Here is an 18,277-nt window from a genome sequence, read left to right on the forward strand (position 1 = left end):
ACTTCTGAATATTGAAGACAGATCTAGGGGTGAAAATACCATCTCATCATTCAGTGAACTTACAAAGTCTGAGGAGAGCTGAATTGGAGGCTGAGTTGTGGGCTTTTGATGGCCTGAAGGAAGTTCATCATTTTCAGGGGTATTTAGCTGCTGAATTATAATCTCTTGCTGGTCTTTCAAATGTTGAAACTGCTCAGGGGACATTAAGGACTGAGCTGGGGCCCCCTGTTGGGTTAAAATTTCAACCTGATTAGTGAACTCGAGTCATGGTAACCATGTGATCCACAGGTTTAACAGTGACATGGTGTAATATTGGCGGCGGAACTTAATCATGACTTAGAGGAGAAACTGTTACCTCGTGATGCTCTGGAGGTTGAACTACAAATTCATCAGGGAGCTCTGAAAGCTGAGCTGGGGCCTCTTGCTGGGTTGAAGAAGATTCAGCCTCCTCGGAGGTCTGCGGATGCTTAGCTGCAGCCTCCTGCTGGGTTGGAGAGGGGTTCTCCTCCTTAACAGGTTCTGGAGATTGGACTGATGTCTCCTGTTGAACTGGTAAAGGTCCAGCCTCTTCCGATGACTCTGGAGGCAGAGGTGGGCCCTGTGCTGGGTGGCAGATGGTTCTACATCATTAACTGGCCCTGAGAGCTGAGCTGTAGCCTCCTGGTGGGTTGGAGACGTTCCCACCTGTGCAGTAGGCTCTGTTGCTATGGTGAGCTGAGTATCTGGAGGCTTAATAGCGACATTGGGCACATCTGAATGCTGAGCTTGCTGGTGACCTGGAGGTGAAACTGTGACTTCATGATGTTACGGAGGCTGAGCTAGGGCTTCCTGCTGGGTCTCAGAAGGTTTAGCCTCCCTGGAAAACCCAGAAGGCTCATCTGGCTGCTCCTGCTCACTGCGGGGAAAGTTCAGGCTCCACAGGGGGACCTGGAGACCCAGCTGGGGCCTCCTCTTGGGTTGCAGAAGTTTCCACCTCCTCTGGAGGCTGGGTTGGGGCCTCCTGCTGGGGTGGAGAAGATTCCGTCTCTTTGGTAGGCTCTGAAGTTATGGTAACCTCCACATCCGCAGGTTTAACTGTAATGTTGGGCAAGTTATAATGAGCTTGATCTTCACCTGGAGGGTGAATTGTCACCTCACGATTCGGTGGAGTTTGAGCTGCACTCTCCATAGAGGACTCTGGAGGCTGAGCTGGGACCTCCTGCTGGGTCTCAGAAGGTTCAACCTCCCTGGGAAACTCAGGCGGCTTCTCCTGTTGACTGGAGGAAAGTTCAGGCTCCACAGGAGGACCTGGAGGCTCAGCTGGGGTCCCTTGCTGGGTTGTAGAAGGTTTCATCTCCTCAGGGTGCTCTGGTGTCTGAGCTGGGGCCTCTAACTGGGTTGAGGAAGAGCCCACCTCCTTGGGGTGTTCTAGAGGCTGAGCTGGGGCCTGTTCCTTACCTGGCTCTGGAGTTACCGTAAGCTCCACATGCACAGGTTTGACTGTGACACTGGGCAAGTGTGAGTGCTGAGCTTCACTCCAGCTTTTCAATGGAACATTTACCTCATGATGTATCGATGGCAGAGCTACGATCTCTTCAGAGGCAGGCAGCTGCTTTGCTGGGGCCTCCTGCTCTGTTGAAGAGGGGACCCCCTCAAGGGACTGTGAAGGAAGAGCTGGGGCCTCCTGCTTTGGTTGAAGAAGGTGCTACCACCTCAGGGAGCTATGGAAGCTGCGCTGCGGCTTCTTGCTGGAGTAGAGGACTGGATCTCTTTAACGGTTTCTGGATTTTGAGTTTCAGGCTCTAGATGGAACTGAGCAAGTCCAACTTGCTTAGGAGGCCCTGGAGGCTCATCTGAGTTCACCTGGAGTTCTGGAGGCAGGCTGCCCGGATACAGTATATCCATATTTGAATCTAAATACTCATTCTGCAGTTTGTTTCTGACGCTGAGGTTTTGATACAAGTCGGTATGGAGTTCCAACAACAACCCTGGCAAGCCTTTGAGGCTGAGCTAGATCTTTCTTCAGGTTCTTGGGCAGAACAGACAAGTTCGTTGCTTTTGATTTCTATCTAGAGGTGGAACAAGTATTTCACATGCCTGATGATCTGCAGCCTGATCTAGATCTACAGTTAGAAACTTACTTTTGAGGCGAAGAGGCCGAGCTGAGGCCTGGTTCTGATCCCAGTCTAGCGTTGCAACCACCTCTGGGAGCCTTCTTTGCCGAGTGAGCTTGTCATTCAGATCCCGGTGTGCAGCAGTGAACTGCTGTGGCCCCGGGGGAGCTCTCCAGCCGAACTGGTGTCCAGGAATGGAACCAAAGTCTGAGCCAAAGTCTCAGTCGGTTCCTGAAGCGGGGCTGACATCTTGGAGGAAGCAGAAGACCCCAGGTAATCAAAGCCCCTCCCGGGTCTGCCCGGGGGTGGGGAGTTAGCTCAGGCTGCGATTCGATTCGCGTGGTAGATCGGAGGAACGGGAAGACCAGGGTTCACTTGGCCCCAGGGAGTCAGAAGTCAGCTGGAGCAGGTCCTGGACCCACTGCAGAGGCTAAGCCGCCTGGACTAGTAGCCACAATAGTTGCCATGTGAGGAGGGGCCCGTGGGGGCCAGAGACGCAGCCGGGACAAGACACGCGCTGGCGCTGCGCACTGAGCCGGAGGCATTAGGGCAGCCCCGAGACGCTGGCGCCCCTGGCAACCGCGCGCCCCGTCCCGTCCTTTATTAACGTCACCTTTATTTACGCAGCCTTTATTAGGCTGGGGTCCAGATCCGTTCCCCATCACCAGGGCGATCTTATCCCACAATCCAGCCCCAACCTCCCTTCCGCCCCGCCCCGCCCCGCCCTGCCGGAGCACCCCTCCTCTCCCCTCAGCGAGGAAGGATGTGGGCCGTGGGGTCTGCGGTCCCAAGATTCCAGCAGCCTGGTGGAATGGGTGGGGTGGGTGGGGGCGCGGCAGAGCTTCCCGAGGAAGTTTCGGACCTCGCCTCGGGATATTCAGAAGTGCCAGTCCAGTTCGGGCAGCCTGAACTCTTCCTCCTCCAAGCTAAAATCCCAGAGATGCTTTTCCTCCTCTTGGCCATAGGGAAAGCAACTGACCTGCAAAATGTGTGCCAGTTAGGGTGGCAGGCAGAGCACACATTACGGTCATTTATTTCAAAATGTTGCCATTTCTGCTAAACCTTCCATATCCTTTGTTGCATGTTTGGTAATTAATTTACCACCCTATTAGGTAGGGGCTACCAGGGTATAAACGAGGACTCCAAATTTTCTGTCGGAGGGATTTAGGGGAGTGGGCAATTCAGACTGAGAGAGAAGGCTTTAATCCTAGTGAATAGCCCTTTGCACTAGCTTGGGAGGAAGCAGAACTGTCATCCTGCCTTGACTTAACACAGCCTTTACCCTAGAAGCTACAGCGCCACTCTTCAAAGGTCTACCCTGTGTGCACACATGGAGAATGTGGGGAAAAGAAAGAGAGATCAGCCTGTTACTGTGTCTATATAGAAAGGAGTAGACATAAGAGACTCCATTTTGTTCTGTATTTGAGATGCTGTTGATCTGTGACCCTACCTCCAACCTTGTCCTTGCAAGAGACATGTGCTGTGGTGACTCAAGGCTTAATGGATTTTGGGCTGTGCAGGATGTGTCTTTGTTAAACAAGTGCCTGAAGGCAGCTTGCTGGTTAAAGGTCATCAGCTTTCTCTTAATCTCAAGTACCCAGGGACACGTACACGGCCAAAGGTCGCAGGGACCTCTGCCTAAGAAAGCTAGGTATTGTCAAAGGTTTCTCCCCATGTGATAGTCTGAAATATGGCCTCGTGGGAAGAGAAAGACCTGATCGTCCCCCAGTCCGACACCGGTGAAGGGTCTGTGCTGAGGAGGACTAGTACAAGAGGGAAGAAGGCCTTTTGGCGGATGTTGGCAGTTAAGATAGAGAAAAGCATCTGTCTCCTGCCCGTCCCTGGGCAATGGAACATCTCGGTGTGAGACCCGATTGTATGCTCTGTTTATTGAGATAGGAGAAAACCGCCTTACAGCAAAAGGTGGGACTTGCTGGTGAATGCTGCTAAAAGGTTTATGGAGATGTTTGCATATGCATATCAAGGCACAGCATTTTTCTTTAAACTTATTCATGTCACAGGGATCTTTGTTCATATGTCTTACTGCTGATTTTCTCCCTACAATGATCCTATTATCCTGCCACTCCCTTATCTTTAAGATGGTAAAGATAATTATCAATAAATACTAAGGGAACTCAGAGACCGGTGCCGGTGCCGGCGTGGGTCCTCTGTATGCTGAGCGCTGGTCCCCTGGGCCCACTTTTTCTTTCTCTATTCTTTGTCTCTGTGTCTCATTTCTTTTCTCAAGTCTCTCGTTCCACCTAACGAGAAACGCCCACAGGTGTGGAGGGGCAGGCCACCCCTTCAGAGAAGAAGCTTAGGTTGTTAAAGTCAGCATGTTACATAATTTTCTGAAATGCGACTATAACTAGAACCCAGCTGACTTCCCCCGTAGCCATTCTTACCTATCCTATTACTCATTGTCTGGCAGAATCACCTACTGACAGTGGTATTGACACCTACCTTTTGTTGTTTGAGGATTTCATGGGATAATAAATGTAGACTGCTTTGCAAACAGTGAGCTTTCAATAAAAGGCATCTATTATAAAATAATAATTAAAGAAATTAGAAGCCAATAAAAAATATTAACATTGCCTGATAGTGAAATATGTATTTGTATGTATGCTATATTGTATACATACATATGCTATATTGCTATATATATGCTATATTGCTAAATTATATGTTTAAATTTCAAAAAATTAAATAGTTCAAACATGTATTTTTCATATTTCACTATTCAGCTGCAGCCTGCAGTGAAAACATGTGATTACAAAGTCCTTTCTGTACATTTTGAGTATGTCAAGATTTAAAATCCAACCTCATGATTAGTATGTAATTCATTTATACGTCAGAGGTTACACTCATAAATATACGTGGATAATCATTCCCAACTTTCTTTTCTAGTTGATATTTTTTGATCCAAATTGAGGAATAAAGAAGTCTTGGTATTTCATTAGTAACTGAAGACCTCAAATTCTCTTTTACTGTGTGTGATTCTGCCTTTAAGAACGGGATCTTAGTAGCGCTGCGGTTTATTCAAGTTCCGATTCTTCCCACCGTAATAGCTACTGACTGCCAACATTACCGGAACTACTGCTGCTAGATGAAACGAAGGCAGGTAGCCAGAGGAAAACCATACTGTAAGCACCCACTTCAGGCCTGTGCTCCTAGACTAAGCGGAGCCTGCTGATGAGGTGGGTCACAGAGACGTTCATCTCAAGCACTTCTCAAAGCCGCCTCTAGAGGGCAGAGCAATCACAAACCCGAGAGCACTACTGAGAAAGACTCATTGTAATATGAGCAGCCACCCAGGATTCTGCATCCTTTCTTTATAAATGTTATGTGGTGTGCCTTTTAATTCCACTCACAATTGATTTGTTTTCATGATATGTGGTACCAAGCTCTAAAGTTACAAAAAGATATTCTTATTCTCCAGAATCAATATTACCCAATATTAGCAATTCCTTATATATTCTTCCAGAGAATATGTGTGTGTGTGTGTGTGTGTGTGTGTGTGTGTGTGTGTGTGTGTGTGTGTGTGTGTGGTGTATACAATACCCTCGCTCCTTCCTCCTTCTATGTGAATGGTAGTAACCATATATTCAATTCTGTATCTTGGTTTCACTTAACATTATCTTGGATGAAATTCAATAAAAGAATACAGGAAGCTTTTTTTGTTTATGGTTGCAAATTATTCTAGCTATGTGTGTACTATAATTTTAAAATACTTCAGTAAAGGGCATTTAATTATTTATTCAGTACTTACAGAATCTTGTGTATGCATAATTTCACTTATGTATGAGTACAGCTGAGGGTGGAATTCCTAGTGTAGAATTCCTAGTTCAAAGGGTATGTGCCTTTGCAACCTGATATATATTGCCAAGTGCATCAATCAGGGCTCTCCAGAGAAACAGAACCAATAGGACACACACACACACACAGAGACAGAGAGAGAGAGAGAGAGAATTGGCTCACACAGTTGTGAGGGCTGATAAATCTGAAATCTGTAAGTCAGGCTGCCACGTTAGAAACTCAGGCAAGAGTTAATGTTGTAGTCTTGAGTCTGAAATTTGTAGAGCAGGCCAGCAGGCTGGAAGTCAGGAAAGATGGCTATATTTTAGCCTGGAGGTAAATTCCTCCTACTCTGGGAAATCTTAGTCTTTGTTCTGAGACCTTCAATTGATTGGATAAGACCCATCCACATTATCAAGGGTAGCCTGCTTTACTTAGAGTCAGCTGCTTATAGATGTTAACCACATCTACAAAATATCTTCATGGCAATGCCTAGACTATTGTTTAACCAGACAACTGCACACCCTTGCCTAGCCAAGTTGACACACACTATTACAAAGACTTTCTGAAGGACTCTCATGCACATATGCCTGTAGTAAAAACTTCTGCCAAGAACTTCCTAAACTGCGGCTTGCTACATGAGTCACAAGGACAGCTAGCAGGATGTACAAGAACACTTGCTTGACACACTGTCTCCACGAATGAACCGATGTCAACTCCTGTGATGAGCCCCTGTAGCCAACATTCTCTGATTTAAAACAAATGGTGTATACTTCTCCCTTTTGCCTTTAAACACTTCCCGCTGCCTCAGCCACTTTGGATGTGCCTCCGGTCTCCAAAGCCTGCATATCCCAGATTTGCAAATTCTCTGTGCACTCCCAAATAAGCTCATTATCTTTCAAGAGTCTTTTGGTTTGTTATTTAGGTTGACAGGCCTAACCTTGGTCATGAGGACCCTGTGGCATGGGTAGTGAAGGTGAGCACGGTGACACACATGACAATTCACATTATTTCAGTCCATTTCAATCCACACAGTCTATTTCAGGTCAATGTTCCATCTTCAAATTTCTTTCCCCCACGCCCCCCACCCCTGCACCAACCCCCTTTCTCTTCTCTAAATTGGCATGTGGATACAGTCAGGGTTAAGGAAAGATTCAGGGGACCTCATAGGGACAAGGAATTGAGGGACCTCTAATCCACGTAGTGGGGGTCAGTCCTTTTGGGACTTCCCTTGTTCCTGCTCCAGGTCTGGTGTCCTTTGAAGTGCTGCTGATTAGTTGTACCTTGTGGTGTTGGATATCACAATGGCACCCATAGCTGAAGTCCTGCCATTTGCCCATAATTTTGCAGTCCTTGACATCTCTCCAGCCCAGGCCTCAGGGAGCCCACTGGTTATCTCAGCACCTCTTTACCTGTTCCCAGGGAACACAGCAGTGTCTGGATCCACAGTGCACTCTGCTCAGAAGTGAGGGACTAGGGGCTGTATTTCAGGTTCATCCACCTGGCTTTCTTTGTACAGAAACCACCTTTGCAAAATTATAACTGAGGAAATTATGACAGTGAAAGAAATTAGACCTAAGCAACTCCATCTTGCTTCTAACCTTTAAGCTGTCCTTGTTCATTCCTGGGCATAGGCCAAACTAACTTTAAGAAGAAATTCAGTTCATGGTTTGACTTTAAAACAAAATTAATAACAGCCCTTTTCTGAAAAGACCCCCTTCTTGCCAGGGGACCAGTCTGCCTTTGCAGGACTAACAAATTAGCTACACGTTTAGGAATTACAGTTTAGGGGTCATGCAGCCTCTGGTTCCAAGAGTCTGAACCTCCCCAAATTGCTTCTGGGGATAACATCACTATTGTAAAACCAAAGATGAGTGCTTGAGATATTTTGCAGACCCTGCACTTGATGGATCAGCTGACACCACCCAGACTGGTAATCTGGCTCAACCAGTTCTGCCATATCTACCCAGAAGCAGAGGACAGCAAGAAAAACTCACTTTGACCAGCGATAATTCCATCTCCAACCTGACCAATGAGCACTCTCCACTTCCCCTGCCCCTACTCGCCAAATTATCTTTAAAAACTCTAATCCCAGAATGCTCAGGGAGACTAATTTCAGTAATAATAAAACTCTGGTCTCCCGCATGGCTGGCTCTGCATGAATTACTCTTTCTCTATTGAAATTCCTCTGTCTTAGTAAATTGGCTCTGTCTAGGCAGCAGGCAAGGTGAACAGATTGGGTGGTTACACCCTCAGACAGGACATGATCTTTTTCTGGAGGCTCTCAGCTCCCTTAGGTTATACAGGGTGAAGAAAACAACTAGCCCCAAGCTTCCCTCATATTTGCCTAGATGTGTCCATTGATTTTTCCCCTCTGGGAATTTGGTCCGGGGCAGGTTGCTGGATGAGTTGCCTCTTTTTGCTCCCGCATCTCTTTTCTCCTTGCCCCCTGCTCTGGGAATGGAGTATGTCAGCCCTACCCTTCCCACGTGGCAGAGGTCTCCCTTAGAGCATAGCCTGAGTTCTCCCTATTCCAGGCTTAATGGTGAAGTCAGCAAGGTCTAAGTCTTGATATACTGATTGGAATTTAAAGAATGCAGAAAACTATGTATCTCTCCAAAAAACTCTTACCTTGAGAGCTTGTTTGGAGGTTCTAGCAGGGGAGTGCAGCTACTTGTATATCCTTGACCAAAGACCAGTTCTCCTCTATCAGGGATGGTCATCCTCCCGGACCGAGCATGCAGCTTCAGGAGGGACGCACATGGAGGGGTGAGGGAGGAAGGGGACACCCACCTAGCCAACCAGATCAGCTAAATCAATCCTGGCCATTAATGGGATGACATATGTCACAGCCGGATCACCCTCACATTCCCCAAAAAACTCTTATCTATCTTGGTAACGTCTTCCTGAGGATTCAAAAAATGCTACTTATGCAAATGCTACTTATGCTATCAAAAACCCAACATCTCAATCTCTCTTCTGGGAAGCAGTGGTTATGAGGGCCCATGAGGAGGTTAATGTGATGAAGTTGGTCCTTCCAGGAATCAGTGCCCTTCCTGGTAGCGGAAGGAGTGGAGAGGAGGCAGGGAGTGGAATATCACACCCTTCCTTTTGGCCATTCATGGCCAGTTCAGAGGTTTCTGCCTCTATAAGTATTCTTTTCTGATATGGAAGTCAGGGCTGGCTCTTAGTGACCTTGCATAACTGATTCTCCAAGAGCCATCCCTCCAGATATGCGGAGAGTATTGTGTTAGGTGCAGGAGAAGGCTGGTTGCCACTGGGATTTATGGAGATTCTGAATGAGAGGCAACTTCTGAACTGTTTGCAATAAAAGAAATAAGTCAACACTGTACTACTTCTGTCTTTTTTTTTTTTTTTTTTTGAGACGGAGTCTCGCTCTGTTGCCCGGGCTGGAGTGCAGTGGCCGGATCTCAGCTCACTGCAAGCTCTGCCTCCCGGGTTCACGCCATTCTCCTGCCTCAGCCTCCCGAGTAGCTGGGACTACAGGCGCCCGCCACCTCGCCCGGCTAGTTTTTTGTAGTTTTTAGTAGAGACGGGGTTTCACCGTGTTAGCCAGGATGGTCTTGATCTCCTGACCTTGTGATCCGCCCGTCTCGGCCTCCCAAAGTGCTGGGATTACAGGCTTGAGCCACCGTGCCCGGCCTACTTCTGTCTTATAAACAGGCCCTATCTTATGTCCATTTAGACAGACCTGGGTTTCTTAACCTTGGCACTATAAACATTTTAGTACAGATGGCTGTTGTTGGAGCTGTCCTGTGCATTGTAAGATGTCCAGCAGCATCCCTGGCCTCTACCCTAAATGTTGCTGTCACTCCTTCCTAGTTGAGACTACAAAAATATCTCCATACATTGCCAAATGTCCCCTGGGGGACAAATCACCTCTACTGAGAAACACAAATTTAGACCTTGGTCTTATTTTGATGTTGCTGCAATGCTTTCATTTTGTGCTTTTAAAAAATGTGGAACTATCTTAATGATTTCTGTTTGAAGCAGTAAAACTCATCATAGAATGTTAGTAACCAGTTTTAATATCTTGGCAGTTTCATTTGTGCATGACTCCCTTTTCCTGTCCGTACCCATATCAATATTTAATATCATATTTTTTACAAAAATGGTATTCTCCATTCTGTTTTGGATTCTGCTTTTATATTTATCAATATATTGTAGGCATTTTTCTATGTCAATAAATACAGATCTACATCATAATTTTAAATGCATACTATTTCATTGTATGAATATATTGTAATTTTATTATTTTTTAACTAGCCATTTATTTCCTTTATTGAGGTACGTGTTTTACATGCAGAAAATGCAATTTGATAAGATGGTACTCAAGTTAGCATCACCCAAATAAAAATATAGACATTTGCAGCACCCAGAAGCTTCCCTTGTGCCTCTTTTCAGTCAATTCCATGAGGTACCTCTTATTCAAAGAGACCACTGCTATTTTAATTTTTTGACTTTATTGCTAAATAGTATTCTTTTGTTTATTCTTTATTTTTAACAGCCTTAAGGTATAATTGATTAAATAGTATTCTTTTGTGTATAAATATCATAATTTATCCTTTCTCCTATGTTGAACATTTGGATTATTTCCATTTTTTGCTTATTTTGAATAAAACTGCTATAAACATTTCTTTCTTTCTCCTTTCTTCCTTCCTTCTTCTCTCTCTCTCTTTCTTTTTCTTTCTCCTTCCTTCCTTCCTTCCTTCCTTCCTTCCTTCCTTCCTTCCTTCCTTCCTTCCTTCCTTCCTTCCTTCCCTCTCTCTCTCTCTCTTTCTCTCTCTCTTTCTTTCTTTCTTTCTTTGATGGAGTCTAACTCTGTCATCCAGGCTGGAGTGTAGTGGCACGATATTCGCTCACTGCAACTTCTGCCCCACCCCCAGGTTCAAGTGATTCTCCTGCCTCAGCCTCCCAAGTAGCTGGGATTACAGGTGCCCATCACCACGCCCAGCTAATTTTTGTGTGTTTAGTGGAGGCAGGGTTTCACCATGTTGGTTGGGCTGGTCTCTAACTCCTGACCTCAAGTGATCCACCTGCCTCGGCCTCACAAAGTGCTGGGATTACAGGCGTGAGTGGTGCCTGGCCTACTAATTTTATTTCTTAGAGTTGAATGAATCTTTTCTAGCACATTAATGCCCCATGTAATTGTGGATGTGTGATGACTTGGGGTACCTCCAAGAGATTGCTCTCAACAACAAAGAGCTTATGGAGATGAGTTCCAGGGCAGGTCAACTTCTGCCATCACCCCCAGGCATTCAAGTGGGGCAGAGTAGTTAGTTATCTGCCCTCTGGAGCTTAGAGCCTAGGTTTATGGTTTCCCTCTACTTCCACTCCTTTTATAGTGGTTACCTTTCTCTGACCCTGTTCACTGCAGTGTAGCACTCGGAGTCAGACGAGGCACAGAGCTTACTCATTACGTTACTGTAAGAAAATTCCAGGGTATGAACTAGGTGGTGGAGGTAAATTACAGGTGTAGTATCTCATTACATAGTTTAACAACAGTTTTTTCAGACATTCACTGTTGTCACTGCCATAACCAGTCCAAAAGCCAATTTCCATATTATTTTGATTGCATTATCCAGTTTGAACTTTCTCTCTCTCAGACGCCTTGATTCCTGGCGATGTGGGACTTTTTACATTCTGAGTCCCTGGTCTTCTCCTTCTGCTTCAGAATTGATTGGTGGGCTGGAAAGGTGTGACTCAAAAGAGTGGTAACTGGTGATGTGGCCATACTTTTAACAAAAAATTCTTTTTCTCTCACTCATTATTGCCATCCCCTTTCACTCACAGCCCTGAATAGATCGATAAATATTGAAATGGGAAGCCAGAAGACTTGAGTTTGGGTCCTAGGTATGCCATTTATTGGTAGCTTTGCCTGAAAAATTTAAGTATCTGAGCCTCAGTTCTCTCATTGACAAGGTAAGGAGATTTTTTGTCTCTTTTACTCTACAAGGTTGTTGTGATGATCAGATGACATAATGAAGGTAATAGTCATGAGTAGCTTGATGTTCCACTACAGGAAACTGTGATTCCATTAAAAAAGACAGTTCCTGTCCGGGCGTGGTGACTTATGCCTGTAATCCCAGCACTTTGGGAGGCTGAGGCGGGCAGATCACCTGAGGTCAGGAGTTCAAGACCAGCCTGGCTAACATGGTTACACTGTTTCTACCAAAAAAAAAAAAAAAATTAGCCAGGCATGGTGGCACATGCTTGTAATCCCAGCTACTTGGGAGGCTAAGGCAGGAGAATTGCTTGAACCCAGGAGGCAGAGGTTGCAGTGAGCCGAGATTGTGCCATTGCACTCCAGCTTGAGCAACAAGAGTGAAACTCCATCTCAAAAAAAAAAAAAAAAAAAAAAGACAGTTCCAGACCAGGTGCTGTGGGTCATGCCTGTAATCCCAGCACTCTGGGAGGCTGAGGCCGGAGAATTGCTTGAGACCAGGAGATCAAGCCCAGATGGGTCCATATAGTGAGACCCCATCTCTACAAAAAAGTTTTTAAAAAATTAGCCAGGTGTGCTGGTACATGCCTGTAGTCCCAGCTGCTTGGGAAGCTGAGGCAGAAGAATTGTTTGAGCCCAGGAGTTTGAGGCTCCAGTGAGCTGTGATCATGCCACAGCACTTCAGCCCGGGTGACAGAGTGAGACCCCATCTCTAAAACTAAATGAATGAATAAATAAGAAAATAAAAAGACAGTTCTAAGGAGACAGAAATTGACTAAGAAATGAAACACTTCCCAGAGGCAGGTGAGTTAAATATAATCAAAGTTCCTAAACCTGAGCAAGCTTGAGAATTTGTGGGTCCAGCAAGAAAGTATTTTTATAAAAAGGGCCATTGGTGTAAAATTTCCAGATAAAACACACATTGCATAGCATACTGGACATACTTGTGCTAAAAAAAATTCATTCTTTATCTGAAACTCAAATTTAACTGGGAATCTTGTATTTTCACTGGTTAAAGCTGGCAAGCCTATGGAGGTGATCCTCATGGCCAGCCTACTTTTGAGACTACTGACCCAGATCCTGAGTAGGGCCTGCCAAGGAGCCAGGGAAATGAGCTGACAGCCTACAAGGTAAGAGTTCAGATGCTTCAGGGAGATGATTGTGGTCTTCTGCTATGAGAATATAAAATCCTGCTTCACCATCTCCCCTAGGCTTGACATCTTACTCTTGGAATTTTCTACATTGTAAATATCAACTTCCAAGGCAGGGGTAGAAACTTCAGGTACATATCCATTATGAATGCTTTACTGTAGTTGAATGACCTAGACATAAGTTTTCCAGAGTGGGCAGAGATTATTAGGCCCTGGTCTCTGTTGAGAGGGGAGGGTGGTGGCCTGACTGTAAGTCCCAGAGTCTCAGAGCTGGGACTGGGAGATGCTAAAGACACACTTTGCCTTCTTCCCAGGCTTGCCAGTCTGTGCAACCCCAGCCGGCTTCATGTCAGACCCAGGGGAGGTAGGTGGGATTGTCTGTGCAACCTCTGTCTGTTCAGATGAAAGAGAAGGGTCCGGAGTGGTCCTGGGGGAGCAGTAACTTTAGCATTCTGGTACAAGTTGGTTATCACGATGGAGGACAAAAAAGCAGCTCTGATTTTCTTTTTGCTCCAGTTCAGTGCTGTCTGATAGAACTTTCTGCAAAGATGGAAATGTTCTGTATCGTCCGTTATAGTAGCCACATATCACGTGTGACTACTGAACACCAGAAATGTGGCTAGTGCAACTGAATTGAATTTTTAATTTTATTTACACTTAATTAAATGTAAATTTAAATAGTTGCATAATGTGGCCTATGGCTACCATATTGGACATGTGCTTTATGGGCCAAGGTCAAGTCCATACTTGAACCACTCACTGGCTGGCAATTTGTGGGCTTCATAGACATTTAGTTTGTACAGTTAGTAAAACAAACAAATCTGATTTAGATGCTGACATTTAATAATTGAGAGATTTCAAATGAAAACTTGCATTTCTGTTTTCTTTTGAAAATAATAGGCTACCTGGCAACGCCTGGCCAACGATTCTTTGATGCACCAATTAACTCGAGCTTGTCAGCGGTTATTTTGCTTTTGTTTTGCTTTGCACTCTGCCTGCTTTCCCATTTATTTTACCTGCCTGGCTGCCACAGGCGTTTGGTTTGAGGAACCCTCGTTTGAAAAAAATTCAGTTTCACCTTTATGGAAAACATTAAACTCCTAACTTTGCTTTAGGAATTTGGACCTTAGGAGGGGTCTGAGATAGATGTCAATTAGAAGATGCCTCTCCCAGACTAACTAAGAAAAGGCCAAGTACAGGAAGGCAGAGGCTTCAAACTGTCTGAGCAGGCTTGCATGCTGCATCCATCACATTCTAAACAGACAACTTTGGGCAAGTCCCTTCACCTCTCAGAAACTCAGTTTCTCCATGTGCAGCATCAAACCTGTAATGGTAGGGACCTTGTATTGCTATTATGAAGACCTAATGAAATGAGGTGTATACAGTGCTTCAGGTCTATGCTCAGTAATAAACTTAAAATTTAGAAAGTAACTTATTTTTATATATATTTAAAGACTGAGTCTCACGCTATTGCCCAGGCTAGAGTGCAGTTGCATGATCCTGGCTCACTGCAGCCTCTACATCCTGTTCTCAAGCCATCCTCCCACGTCGGCCTCCTGAGTAGCTGGGACTACAGGCATGTGCCACCATGCTTGGCTAATTTTGTGTTTTGTAGAGACAGGGTTTCACCATGTTTTCCAGGCTGGTCTTGAACTCCCAGGCTCAAGTAATCCACCCGCCTTGGTCTCCCAAAGTGCTGGGATTACAAGCATGGGCCATTGTGCCTGGCCCATTTATAATTTTTATATTTAGATAAGAATGTCACTTTTGGAAAGAAACTGGTAAGAACCAAACAGTGCAAGGAAAACGACATTTTTTTGTTAATATATCAAAAATAAATTGCTGCAGCCTATATACAAGGAATAAAATAAAATACTGTTTTTATATGATTTCTGAGTTAATCTCATGGGTCACAATCTAATACACCATGCAAAAACGTAACTGCATTTTGAGCTTGTCAAGATGATGTTCGTTGCTTAGCGGTGTTCTTAATTTGGAATTGGAAAGGAACCAGAAATGGAAAAAGAAATCAAATTCAGAAGGAGCATAACATCACCAAAAGCCCTGAAAAATAGGGCAATGAATGTAAATGTGAGCACACCCAAAGGATTAGGAAAGAAGAGATGAAAGTGTTCTTCCTAAACGATACTATGTGAGCAAAGCAAAAGGAAAGATGTAGAAGTGACTGGACAGGCATGGTGGCTCACACCTGTAATCCCAGCACTTTGGGAGGCTGAGGCAGGTGGATCAGGCAGGCAGATCAGGAGTTCGAGACAAGCCTGGCCAACATGGTGAAAGCCTGCCTCCACCAAAAATACAAAAATTAGCTGGGCGTGGTGGTGGGCACCTGTAATCCCAGCTACTCGGGAGGCTGAGGCAGGAGAATTGCTTGAACCCGGGACGTGTAAGTTGCAGTGAGCCAAAATCACGCCTCTGCACTCCAACCTCGGTGACAGAGTGAGACCTGTCTAAAAAAAAAAAAGAAAAAAAAGAAATGATGTCCCGTCCCAGTAGAATTGCAAAAAACAAGGGCAACTCTGAACTACTGCAGCAATCTCATGCAAAAAAGAAAAAGACTCCATTATAGCCTGTGTCTAAGTCACCGGACAGAGTAGTAGCCAGCAGAATTTGTCAGACTTTTAATTTTATCGATTTTTGGAAAATGACAGGAATTTAAACTTGATTATAGTCATTTGACTACAATCCTCTTAGGAGATCTGATTATGAGAAAAGTGCTTAGAAAACAAACATTTGGGTGTGTGATTAAATACAGGGTGGGAGGAGCAAGTGGTCAGGGCTGCGCTCTTAAAGAGCTATCATCCAGTTGGGGAGAGGTAGGAGAGAACAGAGGCCTGTCTGTGGGAGATAGACAATGACTGGTGAATTTGGTATTGTATAGTCTTTACTTTTTAATAATTCAGTTTCTTTCAGTTTGAAATAGTGTTTGAAAGATAATTAGACAAAAGTTTATTTCTGACAAAGGGATAAGGAGCCAGCATGTTCAAAGGCTCTGATACTTAAAATAGTAAAAGAAGATGGGGAAAATATTATTCTCCAGAATGTGGTACACAGACAGAGTTGATGGCATGGCTTATATCAGTAGCAAAGTCATTTATAAGAATTTCAGGACATTGGAAAGGAGAGAACATGAATGAAAAACTGAACATGATGATGAAATTTTATGGCATGTGATGTAATTTCTGTGTAACCTCTGGTAATCTCACTAGGTTTAAAAATTATTTGTGCATTATCCTTAGCAAACTAATGCAGGAACAGAAAATCAAATACTGCATGTTCTTATAAGTGGGAGCTAAATGATGGGAACACATGAACACAAAGAAGGGGAAAACAAGAGACACTGGGGTCTACTTGAGGATGGAGGATGTGAGGAGGGAGAGGATCAGAAAAAATAACTATTGGATACGAAGTTAGTACTTGGGTGATAAAATAACCTGTACCACAAAGCCCTGTGACATGAATTTACCTGTATAATAAACCTGCAATGTATCCTGAACCTAAAAAAAATGTAAAATAAAAGAATAATTTGTGGATACCAGTCCTGGGAGACTGTGGCAAGGATCAGTGGCAAGAGAGCGGACAGGGAGAACCACTGCTGGTAACATGCCATTTTTGTACCAATTTTTAAGAGATACCTCTTTGGGACAGAGTGACACATTTGTGTGAAAAACAGGCATTGTAGCCCCATGGCAGGGTGCATAGCTTTGAGGGTAGATTGCTGGTAGATTGCAGGCTGTGCATTACAGAAGGTCTTCTAGCCAGGGAGTCTGTACAACTCAATGTGGCAGCCTCAAACATGAGGAAGTATGCATGGAAATTTACAGGACACATGGAGGAGGGTTTTGGCTGTCACAGGTCATAGAAGTAGGATTTAGGCCAAGATCACCTAATCCTTAAAAGATTTAGGGATTATAGTGTGTGTATGTGTGTGTATGTGTGTGTGTGTGTGTGTGTAGTGTGTTCAGGAAACTAAGTAGATTAGTATTTTTGGAAACTATATTTTTAAAGAGGTGCATTCGTTTTCTGGGGCTGCCAGAACAAATTACCACAAATTGGATGGTTTAAAACAGAAATTTATTCTCTCATAGTTCTGGAGGCCAGAATTCCAGAAGTCTAAAATCAAGGTGTCTGCAGGCTGGTTTCCTCTGGTGGCTATGAGGGAGTACCTGGTTCAGGCCTCTCTCCTCGTTGCTTGTGGCTGTTGGCAGTCCTTGGCACTGCTTGGCTTGGAGTGCATCATCCAATCTCTGCCTCTGTCTTCCCATTGTCTTCTCCTCTGATATAAGGATAGTAGCCATTGGATTTAGGGCTACTCCAAATTGCAGATTACATCTCTAAAGACCTTTTTTTGCAAATTGAGTAATATCCACAAGTTCCAGGTAAATATATTTTTTGGGAGGCCGCCATTGAACCCACTATAAAAGGAGTCATGGTAAGACATTAGGCAGAAATCTAGCCGATATCATGTGATCACTGAATTTCTTATTTATATTAGTTTATGCTTCACTGTTATTCAAGTATTTGTCACTTACTTGGTGTCTGTTTTAGCCTTGGCAAACCTTCATTTTATACTTGTGTGACTTGGTTTTATTGTTACCAGACAATTGTCTGAATCAGAAAAGTGTAGATTTAATGAACACACTTCTTATTTTTTTCTTTCTTTTTCTTTTTCTTTTTTTGGTTTTCTTTTGAGACAAAGTCTCTCTCTGTCATCTAGGCTGGAGTGCAATGGCATAATCTTAGCTCACTGCAACCTCTGCCTGCCGGGTTCAAGCAATTCTCCTGTCTCAGCCTCCCGAGTAGCTGGGATTACAGGCGTACACCACCACACCCGGCTAATTTTTTGTATTTATAGTAGAGATGGGTTTTTCATCATGTTGTCCAGGCTGAAACTCCTGACCTCAGGTGATCTGCCCGCCTCAGCTTCCCAAAGTGCTGGGATTACAGGTGTGAGCCACCACACCCGGCCACACTTCTTATTTCTGAAAGATGAAAAGTCCCTGACTACAGTCTTTGAATTTGAGGCTAAATTTCCTATTTGTCTGGAACTTGTTTTAAACTGTTGATATCTTAGAGCATCATTTTCCCACTTATTAGTCTTTGCAGATTGATTTCCATGAAGTATTAAACCTTCATGTAATCGATGCAGGATTACATAGAAGGATATATCTACACACAAAAACATATATATCCTACTGTAACCCTTCTCATCTAAGGTATATTGGATACCATATGTTATTCTGAAACACAGAGTG

General features: G+C 44.3%; 1 pseudogene; it reads right to left on the reverse strand.

The window, feature by feature from the left end:
• Positions 1 to 325: 325 nt before the first annotated feature.
• LOC135968208 (leucine-rich repeat-containing protein 37B-like) lies at positions 326 to 17,320 on the reverse strand (annotated as a pseudogene).
• Positions 17,321 to 18,277: the final 957 nt, after the last annotated feature.

The sequence above is a fragment of the Macaca fascicularis genome, chromosome 18, assembly GCF_037993035.2.
Source record: "Macaca fascicularis isolate 582-1 chromosome 18, T2T-MFA8v1.1".
Taxonomy (NCBI): Eukaryota; Metazoa; Chordata; class Mammalia; order Primates; family Cercopithecidae; genus Macaca; species Macaca fascicularis.